Source organism: Callionymus lyra, chromosome 10 (genome assembly GCF_982586985.1).
Source record: "Callionymus lyra chromosome 10, fCalLyr1.hap1.1, whole genome shotgun sequence".
Taxonomy (NCBI): Eukaryota; Metazoa; Chordata; class Actinopteri; order Syngnathiformes; family Callionymidae; genus Callionymus; species Callionymus lyra.
This window is the reverse complement of record NC_141827.1, coordinates 21,314,459-21,337,910: the sequence shown is the minus strand read 5'-3', so window position 1 is coordinate 21,337,910 and position 23,452 is coordinate 21,314,459. Positions and strand designations below refer to the sequence as shown.

At 37.3% G+C, this 23,452-nt stretch overlaps 1 protein-coding gene across 1 annotated transcript in view; it reads left to right on the top strand.

Moving 5' to 3' along the window:
• Positions 1-23,452, top strand: part of tafa3a (TAFA chemokine like family member 3a) — a 140,822-nt gene that overhangs the window by 71,450 nt on the left and 45,920 nt on the right. The window lies entirely within an intron of this gene.

Below are 23,452 nucleotides of genomic sequence, written 5' to 3'. Positions count from 1 at the left end.
GAAGTGACAAATAAGATTGTGTTAATATGATGAGAAAACCAAACAAACACAATTAAAAAACTTATGTATTCTTATTTGTATTCTTACAAAAGTAAAAATACAACATATAATTGTCATCTTTAAAAAACTTCATTCATTTTTTTAGTTTCTTTTAATGTATATTCACGACTTTCAGTACAGTTACACTAGTTTACAGGTTTATTTCTTGACTAAACTGTACTAAAACAAAGGTCTTAACATGTCAAGAGTCACAGGCTAAATATTTTTTCAAAATAATTTCCCAGAGTAAATATTAATAATAACCAAAATTATATGAATTATTTTTTTCTTTCTGTGGTTGGTATCACTGCACTAAAAGAACCTGATGTGGTCCCACTTGTATACTCAAAATATTAAGTGTAAGTGCAGAAGTGCGCGGTTTGGGAGGTCGCTCGTGACATTTTGACTGCGACTATCTGCCCCCCAGCTTTAAACTAAATATATTACTTATTCATATATTTGTGTCTATTTAAATAGAATAGATTTTCAAGTTGCATTTATTAAATCTAACAATAGTGCCGTATACAAGAAAAAAATAAAGCACAACTGAATTATTTATCAGCGTAAATCAAAAACAAAAACTCGCCTGGAGTCGAGTCTGTGACTGGAAAAGTTGATCAAGTTTCTCAAACTTCAAATAGTTCTTTTTGCAATTTCTCCGCGGTCCCTTCAAGGGCATTGCCGGAGATGGACGACTCCCCATGGTTCTAGTGTACAAATACAAAAACAGCCGTTCTGCCGGCAGAGGAAGAAAACAATTTAATAGTGCAAAGCTGTCAGACATTTGGGACAACATATGCAGCCGAATTTATGGTGTATGATGGAGGAAGTTTCCTGCCAGCTGGTGAGGATTCAGCAACTTCATTGATGTGCTTTGTGAGCGTTCTTTTTCACGAACTCATCTCTGCAGCCGACGATATAATCGTCAAAAAAAAGCCTCCCAGTTTCCAGAATTGAGCTGTGTTGTCACTGTGGTTAATGTGAAGTACGCAGGAGGCTCAGCACTCTTGTGTTTGCTTACCTCGATGGCAAACCTGCTCTCTATGAGCCTGGTTAATGTTTTGATCTGACAGAGAAGGACAGAAGTGTGAGGAGAGAAAAAAACCACCATCGTGGGGAGAATTTCTTGCATTAGAGCGAGTGATTGTGAGGGTTTGGTTCACCTTCCAAATGACATCCCAGATGTTCTTTCTTTGCTGACAAGTCAGGAAACGTAAAACATTTTATTTGTTAGTCTTTTCTTAAACATTCGTCTCTTCTAAAAATCTACAAACCAAAGTGAAAAGATATAAATATATGTGACAGAATTTATCTCATTGTATTACTGGTAGACTGTCAGCAACAATTTCCATAATGCACTACAACAATTTGATCTTTAAATCATGAGCTTTTCTAATGAAATACTTGATAAAAATGATCAATAAAGTTTGATACCATGGAAGGAAGTAGAGGCAGGAGAATACCTGTGCTGCTGAAGAACCCATTGCATGAAAAGCACATGGGAGTTGCTTAGTCTTTTGGCCGGTTTAACCTTTTTGTGAACAAATATGTATTTTCTGCTGTCAAGGTACTTATTGACATGATGATCCAGGTATGGTGAGATTAGGTACAGGTTTACAGGTTTATTATATACCCAGGAAATAAATATAATGTTAAAGGAGGTGGGCAATCTTAGTCTTTTGCAAGAGGAAAAAGTTATTAAAAGTTGATTTTTTTTTAATCTTGTTATTAAATTGTGTATCTGAGTATAAATAGAAAGAATGTAACTATATTTTAAATTTTCTCTGTTCATCTTGGGAAATGTTCCCAAATGATTACAAAAAAAAAGTGTTAATTAATAAAACTTTATTAAAAAAAGTCATAATTTGTTCAAAGAAGGTAGTTGTTTTTTTCAAGATGACATTTCATAGCATTGGGGAACAAAACAATAAAAAGGAGGTTAAAAGGTTAATTCTTTAGTCAATGCACTTTTTTTCAGGGTTTTTTGGTTCTTGAAATGAAGTAAAAAAAATAAAAAGACAATCAAAAGCCACCATAGTAAAGCCGATACTTAACATTACAGGGTGTTTGCTTGTAAATATCAATTCAATAGTTCCACTCTTAGGACTCTTAACTAGGAAATAGATACATATTGTAAATAAAAAAGCTCAAAAATGGTCTAATTGTTTGTGATCCAGACTGTTGTTTTATGTCATACTGCTGCAGGCAGAGGAAAATGATGTTTACGTACTCCATTAAGGTTAGCTATTATTGATTTAAGGTTTTTATAAAAGTCAACGGCATCTCGGGGCATAATTGCTATGATCTATAGACCAGTTAACCTTTTCGATATTTAAAGAGCAACTTGGCATCAGCAGAAAATTTTACTCGTTGGACGAGTCATGATGTTCCTCCAGAGAGTTTAATCACAGGTTTTTAGAGGTTTGAGCAAGCGGGAATTTTCTATTCTCTTCCTGTGTGGGAATGATTTATTGATAAAGAAGCTTAGCTACTTGAACTTTCTCTGAGATTATCTTCAGCAAGAATGTTATAGTCCGTGTTAGCTGTTGCTAATTAGCTTCAACGTGTCTAAATGTGGTTCACAAAAACTGAAAGTGATGGTACTTTTAGTTTGAAAACGATACCGGGTGTCATTTAATCAGTTGGTCGAAGTTTCTAAAATAGACACTGCCATCTAGTGGTTTTTCAAAATAAAGATGTATCATGAGGCCTCATCAAACCACTAGTTAACTAATTAATTCAAATAACTAAACTATTTAAGAGTTCAGATTATCCATTAAGAAACATTTAATAATATTTAGTGTTTATTTTTCTGGTGTTTTAATGAATTATTTTCTAATTAAATGTTCCATTTGAAATGAAAAATAATTGTGACTATGAATTTCTCATAATCGCACAGCCCTGGTGAGAGCAGGTCTTCCTTCATTGAGCTCATTTCTACCAAGATTATTTCACATGATGAAAAAGAAATTGCTCTTTGAATAAAGCAAATTCAGTGCAATAATATTGGTTTAAATAAAATCACAATATGGGTGTAAACTAGTAGCTTGTGATTTTCTAGTTAACACAGCGGCTGTTATTTCTGTCAACTTCAGGCTAGAATGTCTTGATTTAAACTTGAATTACGCTGAAACTTTCTTGTTGCAGAAGCTAAAGCGCTGAACCAAAATATATATCAATTTGAAAACAGGTTAACATTTTTCAATTTCAATTTCAGTACAAATCTCTCCCTCTCTTGGCCCCGTGAATCTGTGATAGCCTCTTAGGCAGTTTAATGCGGACAAAAAGGAAAAGCAAAAAAAAAAAGGTTGACTTTTGATTCTTTTTCAATAGGCCCGACAATGCCGTGGCTCCAGGAACAGCGCAGATAGTGTTTTGACAAAATGAGGTGGGGAGTAAGAGAGTCTGAGCAATAACAAAGGAGTTGAAAGAAGGACGATGATGGAACTGTGAAGCTAGAAGAGAAGAAAGCCAGGAGGCAGTTTATGAAAATGGTGAAAAAGGACATGAACGTTGTTGTGTGACGGCGGAAAACGTAAAGGTCAGGGAATGATAGAGAAGGTTGATCCACTGTGACAATGCCTAGAAGGAGCAGTTGAAGTAAAATATAGTTACTGAATCTCCCTGCTGCCATTCCATGCATATATTTCATTGGATTGTGTAATAACAGGGAGCAGCAAATGCCACAGAAGTCATGGGAGACACTGTGCCCTTGTTCAGGTGAACCAAATAAACAAGAAACTTTATTCCCACTTGCAACTGACAGAGCTGTCACCAAAACAACCAAAAAAAAAAATCGTTCTCATTTATGCTTTAAATTAGCTCGCATAAATAGGCTGAATTGTGCCCAGAAAACACAAACGCAAGGCTTCCCGCTGGAGCTGCACAAAGGAGCAGAACAGAGTCTGAATCTTTTGAAGGGAGTCTAAAAGGGAATTAAGCAGGCCTGTCTAAAAATTAAACTGGCTCCGGTTTGAGAAGAGTCTCTTTTAGCTCTTCTTCTGCTTAATTTCATCTCGCAGAAATGATGGGACGCCGCCAAGACCCTGCAGTCCACAGTGCAGATCCTTCTGCCACGACGGGAACCTCACACTGTGTCTTAATACTCTTCATCGTGAACTGGGACATTCAAACGCTGCTTATCCTTCATTTGGACTCTGTGTTCGGTTTCACATGGCTTCATTTGTGTTAATGTTTAACAGCACAGTGTCTTTGACTCGACTGCCAAATATGATCGTCGCTGTCACTCATTTTATTATGCATTCTGTGTAGTTCTGAGCTTCAATGGAAACCCAGGAAAGAAGAGTAGGTGGCTGCTCAATAAAAAACACAGGCTTCATTTATTCAGATGACGACGGATGAAACGATAAATGTCGGAGATGAGAAAAAAAAAATAGGCATTTTTATACATCCCTGATGGGAACATTCGTCCAATGATACTTGTCTGTCACAATATTGTGAATTTATTTTTCTGACTATCAGTGTTCAGCCCCTGAAGAGTTGCTGATAAATTCTGGGACCTTGTGCTGCACAGCTGGTGTCAGACTGTCTGCTGCTCTATAGGGCTCCTGACGCCTCTCTGATGTTAACGCCAGCTTCAGTCTTTTGGAAATATCTTTATAATGCCTGGGTAACTTGATGCCTGGCATTCTTTTGACAGATCCTTTTCTCTTATTTTGGTATCTGTTAACTTGAAGTGTCGATGCCTTTGATGTTTCTTTTGGTAATAATTTGTTCTTCCAAGTTTCTTTGCTCTTCCCGACGTTTGAAACATTGAAAAAGAACTTTACGAGATGAAATAGGAAATGAAGTTAGTGTGTGAAACTACAGTACATGCCTGAATGAATGTATAATTATTAAATCAAACACAATTAATCATTTGAACACATTTGAAATGGATGAAAACTTGTCTTATCTAGTTTCTTCAAAGTGGCTCCTTTTAGCTTTTTCTTGATGAATTGAAGAGGAAGTCACCTGTCATGGTGTTAACTTCACGTGTGTCCTGTCTGGGTTACGTTGTGAAATGTCTTGACTATTTTAATGGAGTCCATCAGTTGTGTTGTTCAGAAGTCAGGTTGAAATACATTCTTATTCAACTGTCAGAATCCATATTATGACAAGAACTAGCTGAATTAAGGGAAACGAGTGACCATCTTTACTCTAAGAAACGAATGTCAGCCGGAGTAGAAAATTGAAAAAAAAGGTTGAACGAGTCCGTTAAGTGAGTCCAAACTTTTGGCCTGTACTGGATTCCATAATACTGACTTAAGTAATTTATACAATACAGCGCTTTTCCATACCAGGGTCACAAAGCGCTTAATCAAAACAATACTCTATATACTTAAAAGGTGAAGAAACAACTTAAAAATGGACTGAAGACCAACCCTACTTCGTATTTAGAGATTTCTCAATAGACCACACTGAGAACTCTTTAAAAGGTTACTACACTAGAAATTAATTTTATATTCACCCTCATTTAAAAAAATAAACAAGTGTATAATTTAAGAATCGGCTATACCATCAATCTTACATCTTGACTCTTGCAATGTGTTTGAATGAGGATAAACTTGAAGTTGGCCTGAGAGCTTCTGCTACAAACAAATTTAAAATACAGACTTGTTTATGTTTCTTTTTTTAACAATTCCCTATCTCAAGGCTTCAATAAAAGGTAGGCAATACAGATGAGCTTTATGGAGGTATTTGGATGTTTTTAAGTGTCTATTTGGACGAAGATGATGAGGAAGACAACTGAGCTCCAGTCTCTACATTAGAATCAACATACATTTGTCATTAATCTATAAAGGAACAGATTTCTCTGAAAATAATCCCAACCCTTATTCGACATGAAGTAGAGAATGGAATTAGTGAAGTTTTAATTTTGAGTCAACAATCACTTTAACTGACAAAAAAAGAATAGAATTCCACATTATGATTCAGAAGGTAAAAAAGAAAACATCTAAAAGACCCAGAAGTGTATATGAAGGTCGGACACAACTGTTGATTTCATCTACTATTGCATAATACATTCCCTGGCCAAAAAAGCAACTCAGAACGAAGTATAGAGAATAGCAAGTCAATTAGTGACAAATAAAAAAAAGATGAAGCGACAGACGACTATTGATTAAAAGTGTTTTGTTAAGAAAGTTCAACCTACTTCATCACTTTGCTTACATTTTTATTATGGTGTCATTATGCCGTCATCAGAAACAAATTAAGCTACATTTCCTAGAACGGATCGAAAACAACAAAAATCCTTCAGAAAAATCCAATTTCATTCTGCAATTATAAATCGTTGAACGTACCTGGTCACACCACCAGCTCACTGCAAAGAAAAAACATGTGGATTGAAGACGAGACCGAGGCTTTCAAGCATCATATTTATTATTAGTAAGTCCAGGCTCCACGCATTGTAGAAGGGGATAGTATCACTTTTTATCGAGTGACAAACTATAATGGAAACTCGGCTTTCGATGGTTTGGACGCAGACGGAGGAGAAACGGTGAGAATGTTGGCTGGAGTTGTTGGAAAATAATTGAAAAAGAAGATAAAGGAAGACAATAAACGCGGTGAATGAGAGTATGAAGCAGGTTGAAGATGAAAATCGAAAGGTTATTGAAAATGATATATATATTAGAAAAGAAACACATTGTTGTTAATTGGAAGGTTTTAATGTTTGAACAAAATGTCATGTTAGTTATGTTTTTGATTTTTCATGATTTTGTCTATACAGTTCGATTTAGGGTTACTTTTTATATTATTTATATATTGGGTCATCAAACTAAACACCTCTTATTTAATCGAACAGGATTGTACATTTGATGAATAAAGATGAACCATTTTCCTCTTCACAACTCTTCTAACAATACTACGTTTTTTTTCTCCCCAACAAATTCCATTTAATAAGCTATTAACTTTCTCTTAACGTCTCCCACCACTGTGTCTAATTCTCACCCAAAAAGCCCAAACGCTGGTAAAATCCCATTAACTTATTCAAGTAAGAGCATTTGTTGCGCTCAACTGTGAGTTGGAAAATTGAGTGGGAGCGGTGCATTAATGTGCTAAAACCAAAGTTCCAGATTGCACCGAGCATTAGCTTGTCCAAACATGTCAGGGGACACGGTCAGACATCCAATTACGGCGGCGACTCTCCGGAGGCTATCAGCCGGAACTGCTATTTATTAAACTACTGTCTTATGAAAAGTGAAACCCGATATTCTTCAAATACTTGCTAGATTACGTGGGAGGGGGGGTGGGGGTCTGGGTGGACGACTAATGCTTTTCTAAAAAGGTTTTCTCGACAGCAGCCACGAGTATCCGTGAGAAATGTAAGAGCCGAGGCATAGGAAGGACGACACGAGTGGCAGCTGCTGGGAAACATGCGATCTTAGTTCACAGCTCACTTGTCGCCAGCTTCAATAAAAGCCTCTAATTGTCTGGAGCGCACAGGCGCCAATTTATGCTTGATAGCTGATGTACCCCAGACCCGCAACCCTGATAAGAAAATACAGTGTCACGCGGAGTAGTTCGACAGCTTCACTCATGTGCAAACGGACAGAAAGAAGGAGATAATAAGTCTCCGATGTGTCTTCGCTTTTCTCCAGATTCATCTTAACATGCTCGAGATATACTCGCCTATTTATTTGCATTCAAAATAAACCCTTAAGTTATATGAACTCATGTCATCTTCAAAAACGTAGCTTGTAATTTTTGTTCCGAAGTCACGCGATAAAGTTTTCAAAATAATTTAATCACAGATGGCGTGCTATTAGCTTCTACCGTCGCCGCAGACCGGGGTCTCGGAAGATCCACGTAACTGTCTTGCTCGTCCCCGAGTTGAGAGGGAAAATGTTTAATTAATGCCGGAATTAATGAGAAAATGTTTGCATGTCATCTCCTCTCAGACTGTACGTGAGAGGGAAATGTGGGGCAGCCTCGGTGGTGTAGAAGTTAGTTGCTGCGGCGACGCTTCGAAAGGTCAACGCTTGAATCTGGCTTGAAGTCACTCTGGTGTGTGTCCTTTTCAAAGGAGGTTGCGTTTTCCCATGTTCACGTGGGTGTCCGGAATCTGGGCTTTGGTGTGAGAGTGGACTGGTGACATGTCCACGGTGTCCTCACCCAACGTCGGTTCTCAGGTTGCTCAAAATGCTTCAAATGTTGAAGTAGATTCAGGAAGTCTCTCATCATGACTATTATTTGAAGTTATTACTCTATAAAGTTCTCCCCAGTCTGAAATCTCAGCGAACGACAGGTTACGAGAGTGGATCGCTCCTCCACCAGCCAGCTGTAATCACGCCCGCTTTGTTTATACAACGAGTCCATGGAAGGTGGAGACTTTGACAGACCTTGATGGTTATCACAGGAGAGTGGGTGTAGTTATGGATCAAGTTGAGAGACAGTTAAATCAACATAATATTTGCCCTTTAAACATGTTTGAAATTATTATTATGACGTCTTGACTTTGATTAAACCCAATTGTTGACATCGTTGTCGGTATAGTCGTTGGAATTAAGTGCTTCATTTGTAATGTATTAGTGATGATTGTCAAGTCCACCTCTTGTTCAGGTTCCAAAGGACACAAGGACACCTCAAATGTTCCACTCAATCACTTTCCTTTTTTCTTTCGGTTTCTCAGTATTTAGGTTGTTAACCTTTAAAGAAAGATAAACAACAAAACATTTTAATTATCCATTTAAAGTAAACATTTTTGATGAATTTTAACTGTATTGAAACATTTAAACATTCTAAATACATTTTAAATTAACTTAAACATTCAAACATTTTAAATTCATTTAAACATTTGAATATTTTAAATGAATTTAAACATCTTAAACATATTTTAAATGAATTAATAAGCAGTAAATCTAATTTCATGAATTTTCCAAAACCTTCTCAGTAAAGCTCTATTATTTAATTTTGTACTATAATTTACTACTATATTTAATCTTTTACCTTTAATTTTCCAAACTCAAATGAAATGTTATTTGAGCAAACCCATTAATCACAAAATCAATATAGTAAATGTTGCAATGTGTTCCTTAACTAATATTTACCGCAGTCAAACATAAATTTGAACATCTCAGAAGCATTTCAAACACAATGAAAGTAAATAAAACTTTTTACCGACCATTGGCGTCTTTGGACTGAACCCATTGTGCACTTGGAGCGTCTTCTCTCTCTGACTGACTGAGAACCTCCATGACTCCACAGTTCACAGGTGATCCACATTAGTGCCAATGACTGAAGCAGCTAGTTTGCTGTCGCTGGTGCACTCTGGGAAGTGTGGTTCTTTGACACATTCTGAGATTCAGCTGAACAATGATAAGCTGTTGATGGTACTTTGAATTAAATAAGAATATTTAACAAAAAAAAATGCTTCGTGATTGGCTGATATGTGCAGGTTATTGCTTTTGACTTACCATTTAGCATGCATCAGTATCTTCTTTTCAACAGACACGCATGCATCATAGAAGATAAAATGTGATTTTCAGCCTCTCACAATCTACGCCGCCACCGATTGGCTGAACAATCGTCCACGGCCCGTGATTTCTTCGGATTCAAACTTGTGTCTGCAAATCGTTCTACTGGCCAGAGTAGGCGTTTTCCCTGCCTACATTTTGTCATGTGTCATTTGATTCTTCACGGATGATTCCCTCGCACGGACGGTGTTTTGCCATGACCAGATTAAGCAGCCTTGTCTGTTCATGATGTGTAACTGTGCTCCTCTTTATGCCCGCTCTGTTCCCACGCGCCATCCTGCACATTTATTATTCATGAGTGCATGCAAAGCTACTTCTGCTGAAGCAAATAGGATGGGATCTTGCATAGCTTTTCGCGTAAATAATGAATCTCGCATGAATATTGTCAGTCTTTAAACGGTATCGGTGGACGTGGGTCCCATGTCGGCTGACCCGTGTCCGAAAGTGTTGCCCTTTCAGAGTCTCTGGCAGCAGTTCTTGCTTTGAAGTGGGTTAATAGGGTCCAGTGCTGCTGTCTGAATTCACTTTTGTCTTGTTATAGATTTAATAAGTAACTCTGCGACGAACACCAGCGGCGGAGTGGAAAGGCATCATGTCTGTTTACGGATCGGCAGTTTTTGTCCCGCAGTTTGTTTAGAAAATAAATAAATAACGTAATGAGGCCAGCGTGGTGGTCGAGCGCTCACAGCTACACGTCTTCTCTCGCTCGCCGACGACAAACGTTGGTTAACCGAGCCGGAGGTTTCCGTGGGGAGACCGAGAGTAAACGAAGACGGCCGCCGCTCCTTCGGTTACAAATGAGCGGCGATCATTAGCTCTTAAAAAAAATGATATGGTGAAGAGATTTAAGAAGCACTTAAACTGATCCAAACCCTAATGGCCTTCATCCCAAATCCCCCTAGAATCCAGATTACGTCACGTTGGAATCACATCAACATGAGGGGGTTAGAGCAGATGATCTTATGATCCTCCGATCCAGGAGATTTTCATACTGATTTCTGAATTATTATTTTTTAAATGTGTTGACTCAAACTTGTTTTTGCACTTCCTCGTGTTTTGATAAGAGGTGTTTATCTTTTCTTTTTCTTTTATTTCAACTGAAGGCATCCAGCATTCACGTTGCTTTTATAATCATTTTGAAAATACAATAAATGGACTGAAGAGAGTAGTTGTTTAAAAATGATGATCATGTGAAATTAATACTCCTTCAATAAAAGTCTTTCATCTGAAGCCACATAATACAAGTGTGTTTTTTTTTATTCTTTAATTTAAAAGTATGTCTTCAGTTTGATGTTAAACATTAAAGGTTTGTTACTGAATTACGTTTTACATAATTAAGATGAAAATCTTAAAAATATACAATGAAAAAGTATGATATAAATGTTATGCAACATAAATGTAATCAAATAATAAGCTATGCTAAATTATTATAGCAGACAAAAGATTAAATTCAGCACAAAAATGAACAAACAGTGTGAATATTTGAATCTTAGTTGTAAAAAATTGTTATTTAACAATGATTATTGAAGTATAAACCATAACTATGGTAAAAAATACAAATGTTAGATATTTATAAAAAATAAACAAAATAAAAATATATAAATAACTATTTGAATATTCGATACAGTGCTGTCAAATTGGCGATACAGTATCAACTAAACTTGACTTTATTTATAAAGCACTTTAAAAACAACAACAGTCGTTACAAAGTGCTGTACAGTAACATGGAAGTGCTAAGAAAGCACGGTTAAAACACACAAAGATGAAACAATATCAAATAAAACCAGTAAAAGTATCATGCTGTGTCAAAAGCCAGAGAATAAAAGTGTGTTTTAAGACGAGATTTAAAACAATCGCTCAAAGTATCACCATACCGTTATTTTCTAACATTATTTATAATGTTACGGAAAGTTTACACTTCATCATTTTCCTTTGATCTTTTGCTTTCCATTTTCTGTCACTCATTAAAAAGCTCTTGTTTTCTAATCATAATTCCATAATTCCATCAATATGACAAAAATATACAATAAAAAAGTACAAGATGTAAATGTTATGGATTGTTAATTGTAATCAAATAATAAGCTATGCTAAGCTAGCAAGTACTCGTCCAGTTTAAAATAAACCTTCACTCTACATTACAGTAAAAAATGATGTTTTTTTTAAATGTCCCCCTTTATTGTGTCATATTAAGTGTTCAACTTTTTTGACCCTTCATTGCTTCTTGCCTGATTGAGACTTTGGCTCCTTTAAAAGAAGGTTTCATCTGCTGTGTGTATTTCTTTTACATGTGTAAACTAAACATGTTACGGGGAAGAATTTACAACTGTGGGACTATCTTTCTTTTCGAACCCATTTCTGCTAATACTGTTACTTTCTTTATATTTATATCAATTTGCATTAATCTTCATTTTCATTGACATTTTTATTTATATGTGACTTAATTTCATAATCTTTGTCTGTCTTTTCTAAGGCTGCTTCAAATAGTCTATTCTAGTTTGCTTTTTTAATACCGGTAAAAGCACTTCCACAGCTGTAGACAGATGCTGCAGAAATAAAGTTTCATTATCATTACTTTCACGATTGTTTTAGTGTGTACTTTCATCTAATAAACCATCCAAATCGACGGTCGGTGTTTGTCGTTAAGTAAACAAGTCAACATCGCGTCATGATATTCACGCACCGGATCAATCTGCGCCGCGAGTAGCATGGTGTTCTTCATTAATTTAAAAGGGTTGAGTACACATTTTCACGTCGCTACCGAATCAAGTTGACCCCACAGTAATTATGTGAAGCTAAATTAATCAGCAACGTCCCTGTTAGTGCCCACAAATATAATTATCAGGCAATTCAATTAGCAACACTTGAGTTGTTTATAGCGGGATATAGAATATATAAGAAATAACGCTTGAGTGGGTTTTTTATAAGGGTTTGCTGGTTGGTTAGGAGGGCCTCTGCTAATTAATCTTGAAAATAAGAGTGTAATTGATCATTTAAGGCAATAATGTATGAAATTACCATCCAGCTTTTGTCATGAAGATAAACGGCCTCTTTTGCCGGTGCTTGTTTTGGCCCCAAACTTTCAAATTGGTTCACTACTTTCCCTTATTATCCAAACTTGGCGGCACGTTGGTGATTAGAGGAGGTTAGAACGGACGATGAAATGAAAGCTTGTGATGAAAGAAGTGAACGATAAACCATCGTCCATCTGTGTACAGCAGCTGAAGTTGAGTTTGTGATCACAGGTGAGGGTCGAACTGTCGTTTTCCTCCCACATGTTTTGGTATAAAAGACAATAGATTAATGTCCACTTGCTTTGAACTATCTGTCTCTGTTTTAAGGGACCTAAAAATAAAGAACAGACTAAAGTATGATAAGAAAACATAAGCATAAGATCATAGGAAAATTATGAAGTGAAATTTTCTGTGACAAATTGGGGTGCTAATATCAATATTATAGCAATATGGGTGTTAATATCAATATTATCGCAATATTCCTTTACACAATATTACATTGATATTCCACAGTACTGAATACTTTTCCAAATATTTTTTCTTATATTATCCTTTTTGTATCTGTTACCGTAGTTTATTTTTGATTTATAGTTCAATGATGTTTGTGTGAAATTAAATATTATATTAAAAGACAAAATATTTAATATCCAAATCGTTGTTTGTTCATTTTTGTGTTGCAATTTAACTTATGACCACTAGATGGCAGAAGTCATTCTGTTCTTCGCAGCTAAATGAACATTGAAATCCTGCAAGATAGTGGCAATGACTGAGGATGAGAGGATACAGTTGACTCCAGCAGCTTTTAAAGCTAATGTTTGGACATATTTCGATTTCAAAATAGACTCGCGTCCTGTCCAGGGTGTCCCCTGTCTCTTGCCCAATTAAACTGGGATAGGCTCCAGTCTCCCCGCAACCCCCATAAGGGATAAAGCGCTAGAAAATGAATGAGTGAATGAATGAAACAAATGAAAGCAGAAAAGAATAAAGTAATCTGTAAATTTTGCAACACCAGAAGAAAGTACCCAGGCAATACTGCGAATGTATCCTTGTTCTTTCAGTATTACAATATACAGTATTGTATCGTGTTTTTGAACAAGGGTCAGAAATTGGGAATTCTTCTCTTTACCTTTATATAGCATGTTTATTTGAGTATTTTCCTCATATTAAACCACTTTAAGTCCTGTGAACCTCCACTGCAGATAGAGAAGGTCTGCTAGTTTAGCAGCTCATTAGTGTTGTTGCAATATTCCTGATAGTTCTTATCTGCTCAGTCACTCGTCGTGGCTTAATACTGGCGGGACCCGAGTGAACAGTGTTTACTCCGGAGTGACTTATATTGCTTTAAAGCAGCAGAATAATTTTCTGCCTGAGCAGACACATTGTTGAATCAAACTGTAGAAATAAAGCTCGGAGATCCACTTAGCATTACTTTGATCTTATTACGGCTTATGCCTGGCTCCGGCATTCAGTTTGCGTCAAAATATTTTTCACGCTTTTGAATATTCATTCCAGCCTGAACATGCAGCGCTTCTGTCCATAACCGCATTAGACGACTGCAACAATAGAGGCGAGACTGTGTTCCTTTTTTTTTGCCACGGCAACAAAAAATGAAGGAATAAAAAAACAAACCTGCCCTTTAAAAATGCAATTAGGTCAAAAATAGTCAAACAGTTTTTTGGTTGGAGAGGTTTTAAGCACTTCAACTGTTGCAGTGCATTATGGAGAAGAACTTAGAAGAACCTTTTTAACAGTAGGAAAGTCTTGAGTTAGAAAATGTGGGCTGCTCTCCGAAACCTGCTGTTATCTTTTCCAAACTGCTGTTTACACTTGAACAAAATAAAACATGTTTCAATCTTATTCATAACCTTCTGCATCAATTCCAGGTAATAAAATTATTTTTTCACTGTGGTTCCAGTAATTTTACAGACCAGATTTATTCATCTCTGTCACCCAAAAACATGAAATAACCACATATTATAATAATACATTCAAAATATTAATCATCTATTAAATATATCCTAAAGGCGTCAGAATTATAGGGTTTTTATAGCTTTAAAATCTTATTTCTCAGTTTCAAATTAGAAAAAAAAGGATCATTGGGGCTATATTTTAACTGAAAATGTCTGCAGCTAGGACAGTTATTGAAAAGATAAACTAGCAAATAAACCATTTTATAATTTAACTTAGCTCAAATGTTGTTTTTATTATTCTCTTCCCTATTATTTATGTATGACGAGGTGGTAAGGTTAAACTTTATAGTTCTATTTTGTGTCTCATAAAAAAACAACCAAATAAATGAATAAAACTTATGTGTAAACTGGAAATTTGATGTCATCTTGTGATGTCATTTAAAGAAACAGTGTCTTTATAACAGCAGAATGGTTAACACAACTGCAGAACAGGCAAAATTAATTCGTTTTTTTGTATTCATCAAGACATTATATTATTTAAATAATACATTAAAAACTGAAATGCATTACAATGGGTCGCTGGATAAAAAAACAACATTTTGATTGAATATGTTGCTGAACATGAGATTAAAATGTGAAGGATTTATGTTTACTATGGCACTAAAACATGAATGATGTTCACAGTTAAACTAATGTTTTGTGATCATTTTTAATTCGGCTTTCATTCGTTCACACACTGGTTCTGTGAAAGGACCCATTTGTCTTCTAGCATCGGTACGTATCAACTCTGATGAGAGTGAAGTCGTGATCTAATCATCAAACCAATCTCTGTGTTCAAGGACTCTCAGGAAAAAAAAAACAATGTAGCAAAAATACATTTATTCCTGAATCATTTGCATAAATATGAGCCGATGTAAGAACCTTGTGTCGTCGTCCGCCTCCAGTGTGTCTAAGCCAACAGTGACGGCGGCCATGTTTGTTTGCCTCTTGCCCTCCCGATGTAGTGATGCGGGCGGACAGCTATCTGATCCCCGCTGCTCCGCACCGCCAGTACAGTGGCACAGAACACGCAGCGAAAGGCATGAGTCAGAGGCACGTAGACGATGCTGAATCACAATAAGAGGGGAGATGGAGAGATGAGGAGGGACAGGACCAGATAGAGGGACTAGCCAAGTGTGTCACACAACTTCAGCTACACTCAGACGACCTCTGCTGCTGCACAAGGCGCCCAGAGGGGATGTTTTTCCAACAGGTCTCGGCCTAATATTGGCTTCTGGAACTAAATACTTGGGCTTTTATGGATCACCACTTTCCGAATACGACCACAGCAGGCCCGGCAGGGAGCAGAGGCTGCAAAACAGTCACAGTGGGCCACCATATGCACTGCTGGGTTGTTATTTTAGAACATTCCCGTTTTGTCTGTAGGAAGTGTATTTCTTTCTCTTTACAGTTCTTCAGAAACGAGGGATCAAACCGGGGGAATCTTGAACATGTTCTCCTGACATATTGACACATTATAAGAAGGAGAAGTGAAGTCTACAGGTGTTATCCTTCAATAAAATACAGTTACTGATTCTATATTTATTCCCAAGCAAGGTTGTTTTTTTTTTAAGTTTCTCCAATTATGAAGGTGACACTTACACAACGAACCGGTAGCCAGAAATGATATTAACTTTTTTTTTTCTTTCTATGCTGCCTGGGAACAAATGCCTCACAGACTGGTACCGATCCCCGGACCAGTGGTTAGGGACTACTGGCCTAAAGTGTCCCTGAAAGTATTTGCTACCAAGATATCATTTGAAAGAAGAAAAACTGTGTTATTTACAATGTGTTTACAAAATAACTCCATATATTCGTTTAAATATACTAGAAATGAATTAAATTATTTTGATATTAACATTAGTATTTCATTATGGGTTAAAACACAATCGATACTTTTAAAACAGTTGAAACCCTTTTATAGTTACTGGGGTGATACTGTGTGTTCGATTTATCTTCTTTAACAGTGTCTTAGTATAACAGTATTGACACAAATAATTCAATAAAATTGTGTTAACATGTACTAGCATAGATTACATAATATTAATTATGTGGGTCAAACTTTAGCAGTGTTACTGTGATGTAGTGACAAGAAATTGAGAACAATATCCATTTGTTAGTGGAGCTAAAATGATACCAACACTTGTATCTTTTTCGTGCTGTATCTATGGTTGTTTCCTTGTTGTCCTGATGAGCCGTATGTGTAGTTTGAAAATCGTAGGTATGGCTGTCGGTTTCACAACCCTTTCAAGAAAAAAGAGGGAATTTCAAATGATAGTGTGTTGCCATCTGTCCCTGGTTCTCAGGCTTATATGTTCAACGGAGACATTAGAACACCTTGTCTGTATTTGTAATCTGAAGTGAAACTCGAAGCATCAGATTAACCAACATATTGATTGATGCTGTGCCAGTGTTCATGGTTGAAATCTTTCTGGATGTGTAAAACTTGACTTCCAGCTGAGCTGTGTGCTGCAGCTGTAATTGCACATGTCATTAAATTCTATTAAAACCTTGTGAGGTAATTACAGTCGTGGAGTTTAACCCTGACGCTGATGTTTATTACTGTTGCCGGTCTCTGGAATCGGGGATTGTGCCCAGGAAAAACACACGCAAATCTCCAGTTATCAGCAGGATTGCACACAGGATTTGTGTGTACAAAAACATGCAGAAGGAGAATTCCATTACTTTATGGAAATGGATTTTTCTCTCCGACTATTCATGGGACCAAGTCTTCCGGCTCATCCCATCATTACCATACTTTTGTTAACCAGTCGTCTGTATTGGTTTTCTGAATTGCATTTTAGCTTCATCATCATCCTCATCATCATCATCATCATCATCATCACTGTCATCACCATCGTCGTCATCGTCATCGTCATCGTCATCGTCATCGTCATCGTCATCGTCATCGTCATCGTCATCGTCATCGTCTTCGTCTTCGTCTTCGTCTTCGTCATGGTCATGGTCTTCGTCTTCGTCATGGTCATGGTCATCATCTTCGTCTTCCTCTTCGCCATCGCCATCGCCATCGACATCGCCATCGCCATCGTCTTCATCGTCACCGTCTTTTTCACCGTCGTCGTCGCCACCGTCGCCATCATCATCATCATCATCATATTTATTCATTTTCTAAAGCTTATGTCCTCTTTGGGGTCGGTGGGGGGGGGGGGGGGGGGGGGCTATCCCAGCTACTCAGGGCGAAAGACAGGAGACACCTTGTAGTATTATTATTATTATTATTAAAAAAAAATTGCTTTATAAAAAAATGCTCTTTTTCTTTGTACGTTTCTTTCATTTGGCTTACCAGAACCTCACAACAATCACGTTACAAAATGATGCACCTCAGGAAATTTACCTACCCTCCATTGCATTACGTGGTCATTAAATAAATGCCCAACTTGAAAGAATGTTGTATCATAAAGTAAGTAATGGCTGGACAATGTTGTGATGGTTCTTGTAGCACAGGGATTATAATATATAGAGCAATTGTCTATACACCAGAGTCAGTCCTTTCATCTTTCCCCACCAAGTTCTGCAACTACGCAATAAACACCAGCATCACTTACGATATATTATTGATTAATTAGGAAACATATGGCGCTCGCAACGAAGCCGCAAGATCATGACAGATGTTGTTCCAGGACCGAGAACAAAACACAGGAATAGCCATAGAAACTAATTCTCCACCAGCTGCGAAACTTTTCTCATCATTAGAGTTCTATAGTTTTTCTTTTAATCAAGTTCCCTTTTTTTTTTGCATTATTTCAATATATTCTGCTGCTGTGTTGGGCTCTGATTCATTTGAATCCAGATCTATTGTGAAGATCTCTTTGATGTACAATGGTTGGTCTGTGTTTTGCTGCGAATGTGCCAGATCTGTGGACTACGTTATAAGAGGAAGAACTAATCTAAGCGAGGGAGGTGTCGTCCCGAGGTGAGACTGCCGGGGCACCACTGAACATGTGTCACATGCAGATAAGAGTGCAAACAAAAAGCAACGACATAGGTTTGTTTTTTTGCCCTCAGACCACGGCAGCCGTATCAGGCTGGCCCACTGTCGTCAGAGTGCTGTTAACCAACAACTCCTTCTTGGTTCCTGCGAGGCAAAACGTGCTGGAGGGGGAGTGTGGAAATTAGTGTGTGTGTGTGTGTGTGCATTCATTTAGCGTCCACATCCACCAGTCAGACTCTTGTGAGAAGGAACTCTATGCATTACAAGTCCCTAAGGGTGGCTAAGAGAAGAGGGAGATCAAGGTTTCCACATGAGTTCCATTCTACAGAGGTTGCTAAGCAACGCAAAATTAGCCTTTTTTACCAACAACAACAAAATGCAGGGTGGATAATGACGAGATGTACATCCTGTCTGCTCAGAGCCAGCACAGGGTGTGCATCAACTCGACAATTCAAAGAGGTTCAGATGAAAGAAGGCTTCGCACGACAAGATAATTTTAGATCCATCTGGAATATTTGTGAGAGAGAAATTAGTTAAAATCAAACAATCCATCCAGACGAAGTATGGTTTAAAAATAACGTATAGTTCACAAGAAAATACAGAAACAGTATAATATGGATTTCAAGAATTCGGATCAAGGGATGCCACAGCAATTGAGGGTTCCTCCACTTTATACTGGCTTTTGTGTTTCCTCTTTCGTCACATCTATCATCTCGATCGTTGTCTTCCTCCTCTCCCTTAATGATGTCACTGCTGCCGATATTTTATTTGGAATATGATCTTTAATCTTCTTAACTTATATGGGTATTTTGTTACTTACTTTAGGATGTTTCAAATGTTGAAGTCTTCCTCTACAAGATGCTTTAAGTCCCTCATCATGACAATGGGTTTAACTTATTAGCGTATAAAGTTCTTCGCCGTGAAATCTCAGCGAACAAGAGGTTATAAGAGCGGAGTCCATTATGACATAATAATGGTCCTCACTTCTCCTCCAGCCAGCCGTAATCAGGCCCAGCTTTGTTTATACAACGAGTCCCTTGGAGGTGGAGACTTCCAGGATTGATGACTCAATGTGACAATCCTTGATGTTTGACCAATCAAAGCAGAGTGGGTGTGGTTATGGTAAACATTATAACTCTGCCATATCATTTTCAACCTATTCGTTTTTATACATTTTATTTTTTTGATTGTAAATTTTATTTATTTTACTGCTCGTGGGTTTAGCAACACGTCTATCAACATACCAGCAATGTCACCTGTCTGTGTGAACGCCTCAACCGACACTTCGATAATTACAATGGCAATATAAACCCTCAATTAATTATACGGCCAGAAAGGTCACCTGGAAAATGAAATGGTTCGTTAGCTTTTATGCAGTGGAGTAATGTTTAGGTCATCGATTCTTTTACACTGCGTATCCAGGGTAATGGAGACATTTCTAATGGTATTTGGACGTATAAGCAGGTCCTCTGTAGATCTATTTGAAATTAGTTGGATATCATTGCACACATATTTTTTTTAATATTAATTGTTACAGTTATTGTACTTTAATTACAAGGAATACACAATTGTGGTGCGATTTTACAACATAGTTTAGTAACTATGAGTATTTTAAGTACTTAAAAGAATATCCTTATGTCTTGGTAACTACCTTTGGGCTGTTTTTGATACAAGTTAGTTTTTTTTCTGAAATAATAATTTGAAATCTGCTTTAAAAAGTAAAATTCACACTAATACACATTTCTAGATGATTGGTTAGGTTAAATAATTTAGTAAAGATATATATTTTTTATTTAATTTAAAATAATTGTACATTTTTTTTAAAGACAATCATGCATTTATTAACCTTCAACAACATAAACGAAAGATGTAAAAAAAACATGGAAAGGGAAGGCTTCCATATATAACTAAACACATACATTAATCTACAAACTGACACTTCAAATTTGTGTGTACTTCCCTCCTGGAGCGTTTTTTCTCCCCGATCGCTGATGAACCACCTGGTCCCAACGCCGTGTCCACCGGGTTGACGTAATTTTTGTGATAACCACTTCGGTCGGACCACCTGAACACTACAAGACGAACGAGATGGAACATTTTAATTTAACACCAGATATGAATCTAAAGCAAGATTCCATCCCCCAAAATCAAAGCGGCAGTCACGGGTCTCAACTGGTGAACGTTTCGCTTTCATTAAGCGACGCAGCTGCAGTCAAACTGCAATTATTCCTCAAGTCCGTCTGTCGCATCTATTTGTGCCGTTCATTAGGGTAAGAAAAGCACAAGTGAGGCTGAGAAAATAGGCGGCAGAATAATATTCCCTTTTTCTGATGAAACATGAAACACAGGAAATAAAAGCTAATGGATGGAGAGTGAGGTGGAAGTGTTGTTCCCCCCGAGCAGGGATCCATGGGAAGTCAAGCGTGGTCCTACATCAGGCATCGAGCGCCGGATTCAATTGGCAGATCGGCATCAGCAGTTTCTGATGATGTGCCGCGCTGACATTGGCACAATGTTGCTACACAAAAACACCTTGGGTGCGATAACAGACGTGCGGATTAAATAATGTACAATATTATTCAGGATATAAACATGTATTTCACATGCTTAAAGTAGAATTCCAAACTATTTTCGCTGAAAACCTCATCCATGAAACACATTTTCGTGTGTTCATGCCACCAACTGATCCAGGACTGACAATATTTACATCCTTCTCTCTTCTGCGGGTCTTCCTCATGTCCTTGTTTTTGCATCTTGCAAGATTTTTTTTGGCAGGTTCCTGCCACCAACTGTCCATCAGTTGACTGGTGTAAAAACGGTTGGCAGGACTTGGTGCCGCCCACGTGCTGCCCGAGGTTTGGCATTCCTCTGCACGCTGACAGAATGGAAGCTCAGGACTCACACTTCGGGCCAGGAAGTCCAATCTTTCAAACGCAGACATGATCAGAAACTCAGTTTGCAGTTTTTTTCGAACGACAGCCATTCAGGTCATGACAACTTACATATAAAAAATAGTGATCTTCTGATAGGTGACAGAGCTCTTCAACAGCCACACTAAATAATCAAATCTGTCAAACTCATGTTCTTCAACCAATGATCTGTCAAGACATCTAAAGAAAACAAGATGGTTTCGATAAGTAAAGGCACTTTTTTGCACACTGATGGAGACCATTTCTTTTGACTTAAAACCCTCTTAAGATTGCACATGATGCAATATAGTTTGCTTTTCAAGGCATTATACAGAGTCTTTTTACTAGAATACCTAAAATTGTGTCTTTAATTGTACTGAAAAGGCACAAGAACGCTGGTCTTACAAAACTAAAGGGTCTAACAAAAGGCTAGCCTGTTGCATTTTGGCTGCTAATGCTACAAGCTGAATATCATCATCAGTGTTGCGAAAGTTCACTTTCTATGTGAACTAAGTCAATGTTCAGTTCACAAATTTTAAAAGGAACTAGTTCAGTTCAAAACTGAAATTTTTCTAAATATTCATCAAACCCCTAAAATGAAGTAGTACATGGTTCCTGTTGCTAGAAGCTATTATTTTCCAATATTTTTGACACACAGTTCATTTATAGTCAAAGACAGCAAGTATTTTATCGGTAAAACATGTGTGAAATGTCATAGTTTTTGTAAGTAAGAACGAGATACATATGTGATGAGTGTAGAAGAGAATGAATTAAAATGAATACATTGAAATAAGAGACATTAAAGGGACCATATCCAAATGTAATAACTCAAGTTTTCATCATCAGGACATGCAATCTTTTCACCCTAAAGAAGCAGGTTTACATCTGGACAACAGTTCCGTCTACTCAGTCCACAGCAACAGATGATGCGATGAGTTCACGGTCACCCAAAATATGAACTATTTCATTAGCTTTTGTTCAATGAACTTGTTCACGCATGACACTGGTTTGAGCGTTATTTTAAGTTACTTTAATTTTGTCTAACTCACAAAGATTCACCATGTACTTGAGAATATATACTCAATATACTTGTCCTGTCACATGCATTCTAGCTCCGCATCTGAACTCGCCTGACTAAACCCCTCATGCACACAAAATTATGCCTCAAAATACAGAGGCAACACAGAAACTGCTTTAGTTGCCAAAAATGAAGCACCAGAAGACTACAGGCAGAACGCGACTCTTTCTTTTTGCTTTGATGTTGTTATTCAACATTTTCAGAAATGTCACTTTAATTTCAGGGAATGGCTAGCAACCATCATTTAACCTGACCTTAACCCTTGTGTTATCTCAGGGTCAAGGTGACCAGGAGGCCGGACAACAAGTGCCTATGTGTTGCCAATTGTGTTGCCTCTGTCCAAGATACCACAAACACATTTATTTTCAGCCAATGGGTCACCTTGACCCAGAGATGACACAATGGTGTTTTTCGAATCTTATATTTTAGAAATACCAACTTTCCTTTGCGAGTATTCTGTCATTATTCAATGATGTGATGGAAATCTCCGTACAGTGAATAGAAGCAGAGTTTGATACGGAACTGCTGTATCGTGAAGGATGTTTTATTCGCAACTCCTACTAGCCCTGCGACCTTATACTTGAATCTGAAATATAATGTTGGCCTGTGTAGTACTCATCGTGAACTGTACGGGTCATGAAAGAAAGAAGAGATCTGGAGAGGACATGAAGTGAGTGGTTCACTTCTCCCTTCTGAATACAGTGAATAATTCAGTCATTCTGACAAGAGGGTTTAGTCGGTTGGCTTTTTTTTTTTTGGACCTTTTTCGAGGAGGAGAGAGACTTTAGTAAACTTTAAGGATTTGGTCGTCAACTCTCGTTGAAGTATCCACTGCAACAGTATTTGGATGATGTCACTCCACACACTTCTCTGACCCCACAATCTTCTGCTAATGACTTACATTATGATTCATATGCTAAAAGCTGCTAATGCTAAAGCTGTTGAGCTCATTTCAAAATTACAACTTTCCATTAAACTCTCTTTACATTGCCAGTCACGACATAATCCCACCCGCGCTAACCCCTGCCAAATGGCATC